The following is a 14,711-nucleotide window of genomic DNA, read 5'->3' on the forward strand; positions in this document are numbered from 1 at the left end:
TTTCTGATTACTGTGAAGTGTCAGGAACACTTTGTTGCATAATGCTTTTAAACATTACATGTGGATCTTTGCCTAATTACTCTGCCACAAAATACTATATACATGAACATGAACCTTCAGTTTTCCCAAATGTCATGTAACAGAAACCAAGAAATAAGTAGCTGTAAACACAAAGAGAAACAAGAATTGTTTTCATATAGAAAAAATAAGCAAACAAGTATGAGTAATGCAGGGCAAAAAACAAGGTCTTCTAGCAGAAGTACTGTGTGGGATAAAATGGCATCCAACAGCATGACCTCTGAAAACAGCATGTTTCAAGTAGCACATGTCAATATTTAATCCCACCACCAGAAAAATGAAACAAATTACAGAAAAAAATGCTTCAAAAATCAAAATGCATACAGGACTTCATTCACCAGAGATCCAGAGATGGAAAGGAGAGTTTATTTGTAGAGAAATGCCTATAAAGGGATAGCATCCAGCTTTCTAACATAGCTACTTCATCCATTCTGTGTTTTTCTCCAACTCTCCCCTTCCCCTCTCTCTCGCTCAAAAAAAAAGTGTTATAAATTGACAAAACCATTCATTTGGCTGTTCCCCCTCATATCAGCTCTAACAAGGATAAATAAAACCACTAACACATATTAGTAGAGCCACAACACAATTAGAACATATCCTGTCCGCTACCTTTGGCTTACCTAAAGGTCACACTACTAAGGAAAGGGGAATGCAGGGAAAAGTACAAGATTAAGACTGCACAGGTGTCTTGCTGTGGGATGTATAGTCTTATAAACTTAAGATTTGAAACTAAATTTCACTGCAGACCACCTGCCCTTTTGGCAACTGTAATGCCACCTCATGCCCCAAAGCTATCTTCAGCAGACCCACAAGGAGAGGTTTGCCTGTTAGGGCAGGATTGCATTAACCATCAATAGCTCTGTCCCTTCCTTCAGGTACAGGTAAGAACAAAAGAAACCTGTTGACAAAAATATTCTCCTGGTCCTCAGGTCATAAATGCTTAGATGAACAATACTGATCTAAGTAGAGTAGACTGAAACGTTACTGGATGAACTACATGAAAGTAAGCTTACCACCAAGCATCTCACAGTAGATGGTCTGCTCAGTCCAAAATTGTCTAAAAAATTCCTCATTTGAGAAGGAAGGTGTGGGGGGAATTCTCCTAGAAGCTTTGATTGTAAGGAACCTAAGGGGCTTTCTTACCTAGTCCAGCTTCTGCCTCAAAAGAAAACTATCATCAAGAGCAGACTGGGTCAGCATGGCTTTGCCTTGATGAGTCCTGAGAAGCTCAGAGGGCAGGAACTTGCTCCTCTGGACACTCTGCTGGTGTGCTGCACTGCTGTACTAGTAAAAAGATTTTTCCAACATCCAACCTGAATCTCCAAAGAAACACCTGATTGCCATTCTCCCTTGGTGGCACCTGGCACTACAAAGCACAGTTTGGTCCTACTATTTTCATAATCATCCTCCAATAGCTGCAATAGCTACTATTGTGTCCTTTTTCATCCAAACAAATGAGCCCAGTTCCCTCAACCTAGACAACTACTCATAAAAGTAACTTTTCACTGGAGCTAGACATGGCAATGGAACGTCATCTGAGCCAGAAGTACTGCCTTGACAAAAGCTGTGGCCATGTGCTCACTGGATGAACTAGAAAGACTTCTGCTTTTCCCTTTACTACTGGCTGCACATACAAGGGACTACTACTCAGATGTTTTGCATTTGTTTCTTTTGATTCCTCTTTGTACTGCTGACAGAAGGGATATGTTAAAAGCCTTGCATTCTGTACAGAAATGTCCACAAAATTTCAGACCTTTCTATTTCAGTACTCTCAGATATTCTGCATATTGAATGCACTTCTATTTTACAAAGGTATCTAAAATCAAGGCACCTAACAATAAAAAATGAAATTACTAGCACTTATTTTCTATAGGAGTTCTTTATGGGTCCTTTAAAAACCCCCAAATTTTATCCAGATGTTTCAAATTATGGCCATCTCTAAAGACTTCTTTTTGAGACAATGTAACTTCAAGAATACTGGCAGCTAAAAAAAAAAAAAAAAAAAGGGGGGTGGGGAGAGTTAAATCAAAAAAATCTAACCGTTACGGATATCCATTCATTCTGCTCCTTTTTCAGTCTATTATGCGGAAATCAACAAATAACTAAGAACCCGCTGACAAAATCTTGCTGGAGTAAGCAAAGTGGAACTACAGCAGTTTCAATTATTCTTCCTGTTTAGAAAATTCATTATCTCAATCCTAAAAGCCTTCTGCACAGTTCTGCACTAATGACATTTTCCCCCACCCCAGTCCGTTTCCAGCCGTAGACAGGGACTCAGCAGCAGTGGGGACCAGCTCTAGGAGATTAGGAACTGCTCATACCACTTCAGCACTCCAGTCATCTTTGAAATTTGTAAAGAAGTATGGTGTAAGCTTTCCAGAAAGCAAGTACAGTGCTGTAGTAATCCTCCTGTCAGCCCCAGGGCCGTCACCACAATTCAGATGACCAAACTCTTCTGCTGCTTTGTGAGGGAGGAGTATTGAGACCCACCCAGCTCTGGCCTTCAGTTATTGCCACACCATTAGTCAAGTGGCCCCTTTACAGCTCAGGAAGCAGACAGATTTTTCTTCTCCCTCCCTTCCTCTAACTCACAACAGCAAGGACAGGTTATTTTTAAATAAAATATTACTGCCTGAAACCACCAACACCATCGTCTGATGGAATGTGCCTTAATCTTAACATTACCCTGCCCTCATCCTTCCTGTTCACACTCAACATAGCTCCCATAGGAGGCATATCCAGGTCTAACCATTGCTAGGATTCAACAGCTTGTGCCTCCAAGACAAATCACATGCCTCTCTTGTGGCACCCAGCAATCCAAATGATATGGCACACTTCATCTGCCATGGTATAAACTGGATTGGGTTTTCCAAGGAATTAGAGGGATAGAACCAGAGAAATCAGATACTTTCTGGTAGCTGCAAGTAGCAGAAGAAATACTCTCCACTACGAACAGGAAGCAGAGAGCACAAAGCATTATGAAATTAAGTGAATGAATTGAGTAATATAAGATCTAGCTCCAACTGCCAACAGGCAACATACAATCCTGAGAGTGAAATACATGATATACATTGCATCACCCAAAGCTCTCTCCAGATGAGATATAAACCCCATGTCTTTTTTCCCTGCTCCTCACAATACAGTGTCCAAGACAAACAGACACCAAGAAGCACTTTGTTCACCTGTTCTGCAGATGTGAAATCTAAGGTGCTTATATTAAAGCACCTTTATTAGATTTCATTAACCTGAAAAGCCAAAGCTAAAATTTATTCACTCAAAGATTACAATAAAGAAACAGCTTTAGGAAGGCTAGCATTAATATCTTGCAATGGAAGGTAGCAGAATGTCCCAGAATTACAAAGCTTGAGAATTTCAGCAGATACTTTGATACAAGGTTGAACATGATGAAATCCCCAAACCTTATCACCTGGTGTTTTTTCAGAAAAGCCAATTCCTCATAGTCCTCTTGGCACCTTCACAGACCACACCTGGAACAACCTGCAAAGCTGATCATATTGTTGACACTTGACAATGAAGTTGAACATTATGGATAGCACAACACCACTGCAGTTATGCAAAGAGCATTGCCTCATTCAGGGAAGTGAAAGCATGGCCAGCTTCCCAGGAACCAGAGAAAGCCTAAGCAGAGTAAGGACTGAGAAACTCCAAATCTTGCAGATCTCATCAACAGCAGTGGGGCAAGGGCCTGAGGGCTCAGGCCCACACATCAGCAATGATCAAAACCACAGTCAAATCCTGACAAACACTGCTCCAGTGACATACCCAACAATCACCTAGATGTTATCTTTCAGTATCTCACCACAGGCATAGGACAGAACCTCTCAAATGAAGAAATGGCCAATAAATGCTCAATAATCAAAGCCTATGCTAAGGGTTTCCATGCTCATCCATACAGTCATACTGCACAGCAAGGAAATACTCTCCTTTGTGAAAGCCTTGTGCACACTTGGAAAGCCCTCTCAGGAAACAAAACTGTGCCTCGCCCATATCCACCAACAGCCAGCTTACACAGCTCAAGGCAACCACATTTAGACATCACCCAATCTTAAAACAGGGTGCCTTTTTTTCTCTGAGACCTGAGAATTCAACCATGCTCCTTCCAGTCTGAAATCATTAACAAAATACTTGGAAGTCTTCTTCCTCCTTGAAAACATAACAGTTCTACCACTGCTGAGGAAACTCACGGTGGATATACCATCCTGAGCAACCACTGGTTAGTGTCAAATCTCCCATTCCTGAAAAAGATAAGCAACAAAACCAACTATTGGCTCACTTCAGTAAGCCTAATGGAACAGACCAGGGACATCAAACTAGAGAAAGGACATGGATCTTCCCATACTTCAAATTGTCTCTTTTCAGAGGAGGTACGGGACAATATAAACTCAGCCTCACAGACCTCCTTTCTGATACCATCAGGCATGAAATATTTGTCTCTCTCCAGGGGGGATACCTCAAAAGGGCCCACAAAAATATAGTTTAGGTCCTTCCTAGATAAACTAGGGGCAATGGAGAACAGGCAGCAGTAGAAAGGTGCTTCCACATCACTTCTTCCTTCCCCTGTAGAGACCAACTAAGCTCAATTCCCTATACACTAGTTTTTAACATCAGTGTCAAACCACCAGGTGAATTAGCCAGCAAGTCTCAAATTCTGCCAGTGTGAAAACACACAGACCTATTTAACATTCAGCACAAACAACTGCAGCACCATCCAAGCAAGGAGAAATAGCTGAAGTTAAACCTAAACCTGGAATTCAGTGGAGAACAGAGGAAAGCCCTGTCAAAGAGCTTGCAGCCACAGACGGACCCTAGGTTTGTTGCTTTAAGATACTTGATCCCAGCTGGTCATAGGTCAGAAGTATTTCTGGACTTTACACTGACATTATACTTTCATACTGAAACACTACTCAATAACAGCATTGCTGTCTCAGCTCTATCTAGGCAAAGAGTCATCTGTGTCCCCATGGGCAGCCCACGAAGCCTTCCAATCTAGGAAATCCGATTGCTCCGGAGTGTGTTGTGTCCTTCCCTAGGAACACGGCGTGATACCATCATCCCCCCATGTTCCAGGCTGCATTCTCACAGAGCTCAAACATCTACCCAGCATCCTACAGCTCCCAGAGGCCCCAGCAGGGCTGCCTTGGGCTCTGCAGAGGAACAGCCCCTGACAGTCACCCAACGTGAGCCCAACACGGTGCCATGCAGCTGCACGGCAAGATAAACTGTTGAGTTCTTCAGCACTTCAAGATTTTTGAGGAGATCTACTCTTTCCTCATACCTGTAGTTGATTGAGCCATATATTTTTATTCCAGAGCCAGCTGAGTGTTTTGATACTGTGTTTCTCTAAAGCCCTAAGCCAATCGATTGTGTCAAACTCAGTTACCACAAATAATCCAACCACAATGATCAAGACAGCAAAATGCACAGGGAAAGAAAGTATCAGCAGTAGAAAAGAAAGAGATTGTTTTTGTTTTTGAAGGTTTATTCATGAGAAATGAGTGACTTGAAACTGAAAAGCATTTTTGATTAACATTCTGCCTTGACTTTCATTTCAATGACATTTTAATGAACACTTTCTAAGTAGCTCTACTTGCAAATGAACGTGGGAGAATATTGAAGAAAGGTAATGGGAGGGGAAAAGAATAATCCATCAGTCATTGTATTTCTTAGGTGCCTCTGAGAAAATAAATAAAATTCATCAGGGGAAAAGTGATCCAGCAAAGATTTGACTGTTATAAGACATCTGGAAAGGAATAATAAGTAGAATGGAAGAGTCTGAATTATGATAGAGGGCTATGAAGAAAGATACAGTGTGATCTGGAAGCCAATTAGGAGACTTTGTAATTCTTCAAAGATGAAGGCAGTGTGTTCACATCTGTCCTGAGTACTTCAGCCACAGAGAGCTAACAATAAACTGTCAGAAAAAAATTTATAGAAGAGCAGTAAATGTGATTGTAGGACTGGCTGGAGCCATGAGGAGTGAGATTTCTACCCTGGTAACTGACAGCATGAAAATACCTTCTTTGATAACAAGTTTAATGTGATTCATAGTTCTTTATTTCTATTTTTATTGCCAGATTCAACAAAATTCAGAAACCCTCAAGTAGAGCTATAGTAAGACCTGTGAGGGTCTATTAAAAGGGGAGTGAGGAGTGAAGGCAATATAAACAAGAAAACCGTTCATTCACCTAGCACGGAATGACTTTCAGTGAGAACATGCCAAATCTAAATAAATTAGGCTATATAATTCTACTTGGCAGCATAAGGAGTAAAATAATCATGTAGTGTTGCTGAGATTCCAAGAGCTACCCAGAGGATGCAAAAAATCTAACACCATCAGGCAGCAATGGGAATACCAATTTAATACATTTTTTCTTTCTTCCTGCCATAAATCAGGACAAAAAGTTAACAGAACTTTTTCCAGTGCCTTGTAGCCAAGCTTATAACCCAAGGAAAAGCAAGACTGAGAAGGTTCCCCAAACAGTCACACACCATTGGCGGCAGCATTCATGTACCACTTTTCTAAGGTAGGTATTACCACAGTTTAAGAACCCCTAGGTTAGGAGAAAAAGCATTCAGTACTACTGCACAGTACAATTCTAGAGACTGTACCAGCAGAGAAACTGCAGAGCATCTGGAGTATAAGAGATGAAAATTTCACCCACCAAGTGTTAGCAGCAAGTAGACTTTATTTTTAATCTTCTTATGACAACTGTTATTCTATAAAAGCCAAATTCAAGAAAATGATGCTCAGATGAAGATTTCAGCATCACAATCCCAAACATGCCAATTCCAAAGATTAGAGATTTGGCAGAGTTGATGTTGACTAAACCCAGGCCATTTCTTCAGAGAGAGGGACATAAATATAGAGGAGATAAGTTCCAGAGGAGAAGGTATGTTGAAGTGACCCGTGTTATATCATCCACCCACCTACATGCACAATGCAGATAGGTACCACTCCTGTGGTGACAGCAGGGATTCCACAACAGAACAGCCCATCTCTTCAGCTGCAGGAAAACAGGCACCATCCCACAGGTTACCTTGCATGGACAGACAGACAGACCCCCACACTGTACAAATCACCAGGGTGGCCCACTGCTATTCCAAATTTCACTGCCATGCAGATAAGCCATAGCATATGCCTGCAACCATGGCAAGTGCCGAAGACTGGCGTGCCCTGACTGGGAGCTCCAGCTCATGGCAGAAGTTCTGTTGCTATGATCTCCAACGAGCCCCACTGGAGCTGGCACCCCACCACCACCTTACCACTGGAGAGAGAAACCACAGGGCTGGCTCTACCCAGAGGTTCATGCATCCTCTAAAAGCATGAGGTTTACACTGCACAAAAGGGCCTTGTCCACAGTGGGAAAAACTACATCCCTTCCAGCAGCAGTATCAACTGTACTCGACGAATGCAAATAGTATCCGTGCCAAATACAAGCTACAAATTGACATAATTGATGCCGGAGCAACTATTTTTTAAACTTTAAATATACTCAGAAACTGTATGAAAGATGTTTTCCACTAGTCCTTGAGAGTAACTTTAGAGCATTTCCCAGAAGAGATGAAATATGTATTTGGCCCTAAAGCTTACCGCAGGTACCTTTTTCATTTGTGCAGCGTGGTACGTGCACACACGAAGGGAAAATAGAGGACAGATGGCTAAATCTATGCATATTTACCAAGGTACGAATACCACGTTAAAATCATAAGCACTAGGCCAAGTCACATGTTTAAAATTAATTACACTTCCGCTACTACCTACAAGTCCACACTGCTTTAAAAATCTACAAGTCTGAACAAGATACGTCAGTGTGACACGATCACTTAAGTATATTAATCCCACATGGATATCCTCTGCAGCTGAATTAAAGGCACACAAGTTATTCCTCGCTACTGCTCAAATACATATTCAGCCACATTACTGTTGTCTGTTTCCCTCCCAGCAGAAATGTAAATACGCCCAAAAGAAACAGAAAACAAAACATCTGGAAACAGAAGCCTATAGGCAATGTTCTCACAGTTCAAAAAATACATGAACATATTCTGTGCATATGCAGACAAATATGTGTGTACAAGGAATAAATATATAGGGTATCCACACAAAACCAGGAGTAAGAAAAACATTTAATTTCTGAGTTTTTCCCCCTCTGTCACATTCACCTTCACGGGTGGCAGTCCCGTGCCGTGTTCCCCCCGCGAACCGGCCCAGCGCTATTCCCCGCTGCCTGCAGCGAGCCCCCTGCGCAGGGATGGAGCGGGCGGGCATGGAGCGGGGAGGGAGGATTTGGAGGAAGCCGCTGGGGCGGCCACGGCCCCACGGGGCCCTTTCCCTTTCCCTTCCAGAAGTAACACAAAGTTATGACTCCCGCTCGCCGCTCTCCCCGCTCGCACGCCGTGCCAAATGCTGAGTTAACAAAACCATAAATCACCGCTGAACCAGACGCGACGGCCCGGCAGCAGAGCCCGCCGCCTCTCGCCCCGTCCCACGCCGCGGCGCCTGCCCCAGGGAAGCGAAGGGGAGGCGGGCGGCGGGGGCAGCGGGCACCCGAACGGGCGCGGGGCTCGGGGCGCCTTCCCGCGCCCTTGGCGGCGTGGCAGCGGGGGAACGGCGGCTCCAGGTGCGGCGGGACGGGCAGCGGCGGCAGCTCCCCGCGCAGGGAGGCGCCGCGGGCCGCCGCGGCCGCCAGGCTCCCCCGGGGCCGGCGGCACCGCTGCCACCACTCCCGCCCGGGGCGCGGGGGAGCCGAAGTCCCGCCGCCGCCGCGCACCCGCCGCGTCCCCGCGCGGCCCGGCCCCGCGGCCAGAGGACACGGGCTGTCCCCGCGCCGTGGCCCCGCAGCCGCCCCGCAGCGGGGGTGGGCTGGCGGCGGCGCGGGCGGCTGCCTTACCTCGGAGCGGAGCGCGGAGCGCGGGTACACCCGCTTCTCCCAGCCGGGCGGAGGCGGCTCCGCGCAGCGGCGGCTTGTCACCTCTCCCGCCGCGACCGCGACGGCGGCGGCTCCTCGCGTAGGGGCGGTCCGGCCCCTCCCTGCCGGGGCCGAGCGCCGCTCGCACCGCCCCGGGGCCGGGCCCGCCCGCCGCAGCCCGCGCCGTCCGGCCGCCGCCGGGGCCGGGGAAGGGGCAGCGGCAGCGCGGGGCCCGGGGCTGCGGGCCGGCCCGCGGGGCTGTGCCTGGAGCCCGGCCCGCCTCCGGGACGGGCCCGAGCGTCTCCTCCGCAAAACAACGGGGGCAGCGGCGGGCGGGCGGGCGGTGCTGCAGAGCGGCCAAAATCCTGGGTTTGCGTCGTGTTCTTCGGCTTCCTTTTGATTGCTGGAGCTATGGCGTGTCACCGGTTACCGTGGACGATTTTCTGGAGGAAACAAACGCGCGGCTGGGCTCCCAGGGCTTATTCTTGCCGCATTTTGACCTGAATTCGTGAGCAGTTTCTGTTCCTGTGAAGTGTCGTTCACAGGCAAAATGGGCTCTCTTCCCCTCGCCCGCAGCAGCCGGCGCAGGCCCCCGGTACCCCTCTGCCCCGCTCTCCCACTGGCCGCTGTCCCTGGAACAAGGGTTGGCGCCTTTCCCTAAAAAACATGGAATATTCCCCACGCAGAAAAAGAGGGGCAGCTGCAGTGATTCCCGGTGCGCCTCCAGCCCATCAAACTGTGCTTGTGCTCGTGTGCCGGGTGAAGCTGAAGGTGCGGTGGTTCGGGGGAGCACTGCCCGCTCTGTCCCCAGCCACCCCTGGCCCCACGGTGCCAGCGAGCCCCTGCAGGGCTGAAGCCTCGTCTGGCAAACACCACAATTCATTTCCAGGCAGCTCGGGTCCCTGAACAGGCTCTCCAGAAAGCCAGGCAACATCCAGGGGTGAGGCCGCAGCTGCCCCATCCTCGATGGATCTCAGCCGCTGCAGCATCCCAATTGTAAGGGTGGTGGAGCAGGAAATAAATCAGAAAGCGGCTGCAGTTCAATTTCAAGTAAATTCCTTCAGACTGTCCCTAAGGTCTTTCACAAGGATCAGTAACTGAACTGCTACTGAAAAATGTGTCACATTTTGAGAAGAAAAGCGGCCCTTTCAACTTAGCCACATCCTTTTGGTGTTAGGAGGCTGAAAAAAGGCAAAAAGAAAAACCCGGGGTTTTAATTTTTTTTTTATTTAAGAAATGAGCAGAGTGAAAAATTATTATTTTAAGGCTAATTGAAAACCTGTTTTAACCAGTCTGTTCAAGGCGGCCCCATGGTTAAATGTGTTTGAATATACCCAATGAAAAAATTATGGTAATATTGTTCTACTGTGAAAGGGAAAATAGAATAAATGGAGTAAACACAAAGCCAAGCTAGAGCCTAGCTGAGGATGCCACCAGGTACAGTAAGCACCCTCCCCCAGTTTGTAGGAGGAGACAATGGCTTTGAAAAGGGTGGAAAATAAAATTTAAAACTCTGCTGCTGCTCCAGCATAACCCAGTGCTGATCATGGTAGCCCCTAGGTAACCAGAAACAGCAACAGCAACATCTCTATTCTTTCCCTCCTTTCATATAATTTTGATCTCGGTGAATGGCAATTTTGTGAAAGAAAATAAATGAAATTGTAACATTTTTTTTTCCCCTGGCATATTGTTTTTAATCTTCATTAAATGAAAGAAAGCAGAACTAAAGAAGTTGTTAAATATGCAAAAAGCCTCAACAGGAAGTGCCATCACTGAGAGTTTAGTGCTCAGCTGATACCATGAAACGCAGGCTCTCCGGAGGCCTTCTATTAAGCATCTATGCCCAGAAGCAGAATTAAATATATTTCAGGCCAAATCCAACACAGGTTTTTACCCTGCTTTTAAAAACCACCCATAAGGTGCCTATTCTCTTCAGGCAACTTAATGTGCCCATCAACTGGCTTTGAGCAAGCCCCTCTTTCTGCAAATTAACCTGATTAAATTCTGTCTTCCTCTCTTGGCTGTGGAGAATGACTGATGTTATCCTATTTCTGACAATCTTCTACATATACATCTCAAGTTATGATGAGTTATATTTTGCCTTCAGAATTTACGTTTTGGTTCAAATTGCCACATTTTCTCAAACTTGTATCATTCTTTTGCTCTCCTCCAATCATTTGAATAAGACATCCACAATAAGACACTGTAGACCAGCCAAGCCTCAGAAGTAATGAAGAAAGTAGAATAATTAATGGTGACTTACATATAGATTTTTTGCCAATAAATCCCTCCGTGTGATTTGTTTTTGTTGCAATGGCAATTTCATGCTGACTCATTGAGTAGTGGATCACTGCCAAGGGCACCCTTTCTTCACCAGCTCTTCCCTGTATGAATTTCATGCCCTCCTAAGTGCCTAGTCAGCACTTGGCCCCATCTTGTTCGTTTTGCATACAAAATTGAGAGTATTTTTTAGTAGCAATAGTTTATCAATGTACATTCTGAAGTGGCTTATTGATCTTGCAATATGGATCATTAATTTTGCATTTTTCTTTAAAAGATTATTTCTCAATCGGCTTAATGAGGCTTAGTCAATATTATCCTACTTGGAAAGGTGCAGCCTAGAAAACTGATGAGAAGACAAGACAAAGTTAAATACCATTAACTCTTTAATATTTGCAGGGATTTTTTTTGGTCTTATTTGTATTATTAATTTTTACTACAAATGTACCACAAGGACTAAAGGGGTTTTACCGTTTAAACAAGATGTTTGAATAGAACTATTTATATTTTATAAAATCATGAAATGGTATTCAGAAATTATGCTGAATTTTGCTGAAACTTATCTGTCAAATCTTTGAACAGAGCATAAGATCCGTGTTTCTGGGCTCCATTCTCGCCTTCCCTGCTGCACCAGGGGCTTGCCCTGGTGCTGCCCACTAGCCATGGAATCCAGGAGAGTCCCAGGAGCCAGCCCACAGTAGGGGCCAGCACACGTCCATTTTCCATCAGCAGCCATCCCCCGCCCAGTGGTGCCCTCATGTGTCTCCACACGTGAATTTCAAACCCCGGGATTCCAGGAATTCGTTCGATTTATGTGTCACTAGAAACCAGGCATACGCATTCTCTGTGCCGTGCAGCGCCTTTCTCTCCACCCTAAAATCGGTTTGGGAATTTCCTACAAGGGAAGGAGGTATGGAGTGAAATACCATTTGTCCATACCAGCATAATCTGGGTTTTTATTTGCTTTTATATAAAAATGGCTATCAAGAAAATCCAACAGTCAGTTTCAGACCATGGCAAACTCCTAAGTTCAGATATGAATTCTCCTTGCCCCTTTATTTTCAAGGCTACCAGTAAAAAGAAACTTTACAAATTACCCTTTTTTTCTATCTATATAGTCATGTACTGCAGGAAGGGAAAGTTGGCATGGTTTCACTGACATTATGCCTGTCTCCACAAGTTAAGATTAATTTGCTGTTTCAAAGGCCATCAAGCCAGTTCAAGCCTATGTCATTTTTCTAAAGCCTAGAAAAATTCAGCTGAGTATCAAGTTTTCCTGTGTGTGGGCACCAATATATGTACATACAGAGGCCATTAGAATTCATAGCTAGGGCCATAACTCATTCTTTTCCCTATTTTTTTTTAATAGTAAGGAGAAAACATGAACTCATGCAAGTTAATTGTGCAAATATTTTTTTATTAAATGTTGGAGCAAAAAATTATCATAAACAATTCACCCAAAATTTGTGCAATGCCATCATCCAAGGAAACAAAGTCTGCAAGCTGCTGCTTCTGCACAAGTTTTGCAATATCTTTTTTTCATGTATGCAACATTAAATTTGTTCCTGCGACAATTGCTGCATCTGCCCCATCTGTTCAGGATGCTCTTGGGAAATAACACTTCAAATACATTCACGATACATTTATTAGGAAGTTTTGCAGTCTTTCATTATTTCAGGACTCAAGGCCATATTGAATCAATAGATTACAGATATACCATGTGCCATGTGCTATTAAATTTTCTCAAGGCACAGCCACAGAGAGCCAGCCCAATGACACTGTTCTCAACTTCAGTAATCACAGCAGAAGCTGTCTTACCCCACAGCAGACTGATCTTTGCATGCTATGCTCAAAGAAATAGAGAAGATGAAGTTGACCAAAGGCCTGGTAGGGACTGGCTTCTTCTTTAATCTGTGGTGATGCCATATTGCCAGGTGATCCTAAGAGAAAACCACTGCCCTGTTCTTCAAAGGAAGACAGAATACCCCTGACTTGGAAGCAAATTATTTCCCATTTATAGATTCATTTAATTCTTTGCAACTTTATTCACTGTGTGAAAAAGCTGTAGAAGATGAGTATGTGAGAAAAAAGATTCTCCATATAATTGCAGAAAATGAGTGCTTCCAACCAATATTCCAGCTCATTTCTAGTGTGTCAGAGTAACCCTCTACCCACAAAGTACAATTGGGCTATTGTGCAGCAGAAAGAAGTCTTTCCATACTGTGACAGCCAACCAGCTGAAGGCCAGACATGCAAGATTTTAATACATTCATGGTTTTAATGAAGAGCTGTAAATGAAATGAACATGCTCAGGGCAGTACAGTGCTCATGTCCTCGGGGAGGACTGCAGAGGGACATCTCCATACTACCTACACATGACTCTTCTTGAGTCTGTGATCAAGTCACACTTGGTGTTGCATGCACATGGCTAAACTTTCTTCTACTTTACTTTCTTTCTTAAAGCTGGCCACATTTGTTCTGCCTAGTGTGCACAGTTATTCCCTGCTCTTAGAACATGGTGGTGGTGTGAGTTTGCATGCTCAGTATTGTCTGAAGGTGTGTCATGCAACCATTCCATGTGGTAGGTAGCCATTAAACAGGGCAGAGAAAAGCAGACTGCCAGTGCTGAGCCTGTACCCTTGCCCTGTGCAGTTTACTTCTATACATGTAACATCACAGAGTTTTCTGATCCTGAGTTTTCTACTCTATACATACAGCTAACGTTGCCAGATCCCATGTGTAATTCATTGTATTTGACCTTCTTAATTTTACTTTTTTTGTCAGATTGTGGCTCTCAATGAGATGATTCAGACTCACTGGCAAAAGCAGTACGTGCTCTGCAGTATTTACTACCATCTGCAAACTTTGCCATAATATTTTATCTTGTCTAGATCATTGATAAAAGTATTAAGCACAAAAATAAGTTTCTGGGAGAAAAATCATTACAATAGCTTCTTTTGTTTATGTCTTTTCATTAACAATAACATGTGGAGATCAAACAGCGAGTCAGTTTTTAATCCGTGTAATGTTAATTTTGTATAATGGAACTTCTTTTAAATCAAAGTGTTATTGCTGTATTGACTGGGAAGCTTTGAAAGGATCAATGGCTGTCACGTGAACACAGTTGTCTGTAGCACTTGGAATCACACAGTTTTCAAAACAAAGGAAGAAACACAGACACAAACTCCCCAGCAGAAGAAGTATAGTAACTACTTTCTTGGGCACTGTGTTGACAGATCTTAATTGTATTTTGACCTCTAATTTTTGTTAATAAGATCCAAAATTAGCAATCTCTTTGCTGTGGTAATGAATAACACTGTTAGTTATTCAACAAGTCCTTTCAAACTTTTCAAAACTGATGCAACTTTGACAATATTCTTCTGGAATCACCCACGACCTAGGAAAATGCCTCATTAGCAACTGAAG

At 44.2% G+C, this 14,711-nt stretch overlaps 1 protein-coding gene across 9 annotated transcripts in view; it reads right to left on the reverse strand.

Moving 5' to 3' along the window:
* Window positions 1-9,110, reverse strand: part of MBNL2 (muscleblind like splicing regulator 2) — a 106,869-nt gene extending 97,759 nt beyond the window's left edge. For 8 of the 9 annotated variants that reach the window (XM_064712491.1, XM_064712501.1, XM_064712474.1 and 5 more), the window contains exon 1: window positions 8,988-9,106. The gene's annotated coding sequence lies outside the window, so the exon portion shown is untranslated. Of the gene's footprint in view, window positions 1-8,987 lie in introns of all 9 variants that reach the window. The other variant, XM_064712508.1, reaches the window with a different exon arrangement.
* Between the last annotated feature and the right edge of the window lie 5,601 nt (window positions 9,111-14,711).

This window comes from Zonotrichia leucophrys, chromosome 1 (assembly GCF_028769735.1).
Source record: "Zonotrichia leucophrys gambelii isolate GWCS_2022_RI chromosome 1, RI_Zleu_2.0, whole genome shotgun sequence".
NCBI lineage: Eukaryota > Metazoa > Chordata > Aves > Passeriformes > Passerellidae > Zonotrichia > Zonotrichia leucophrys.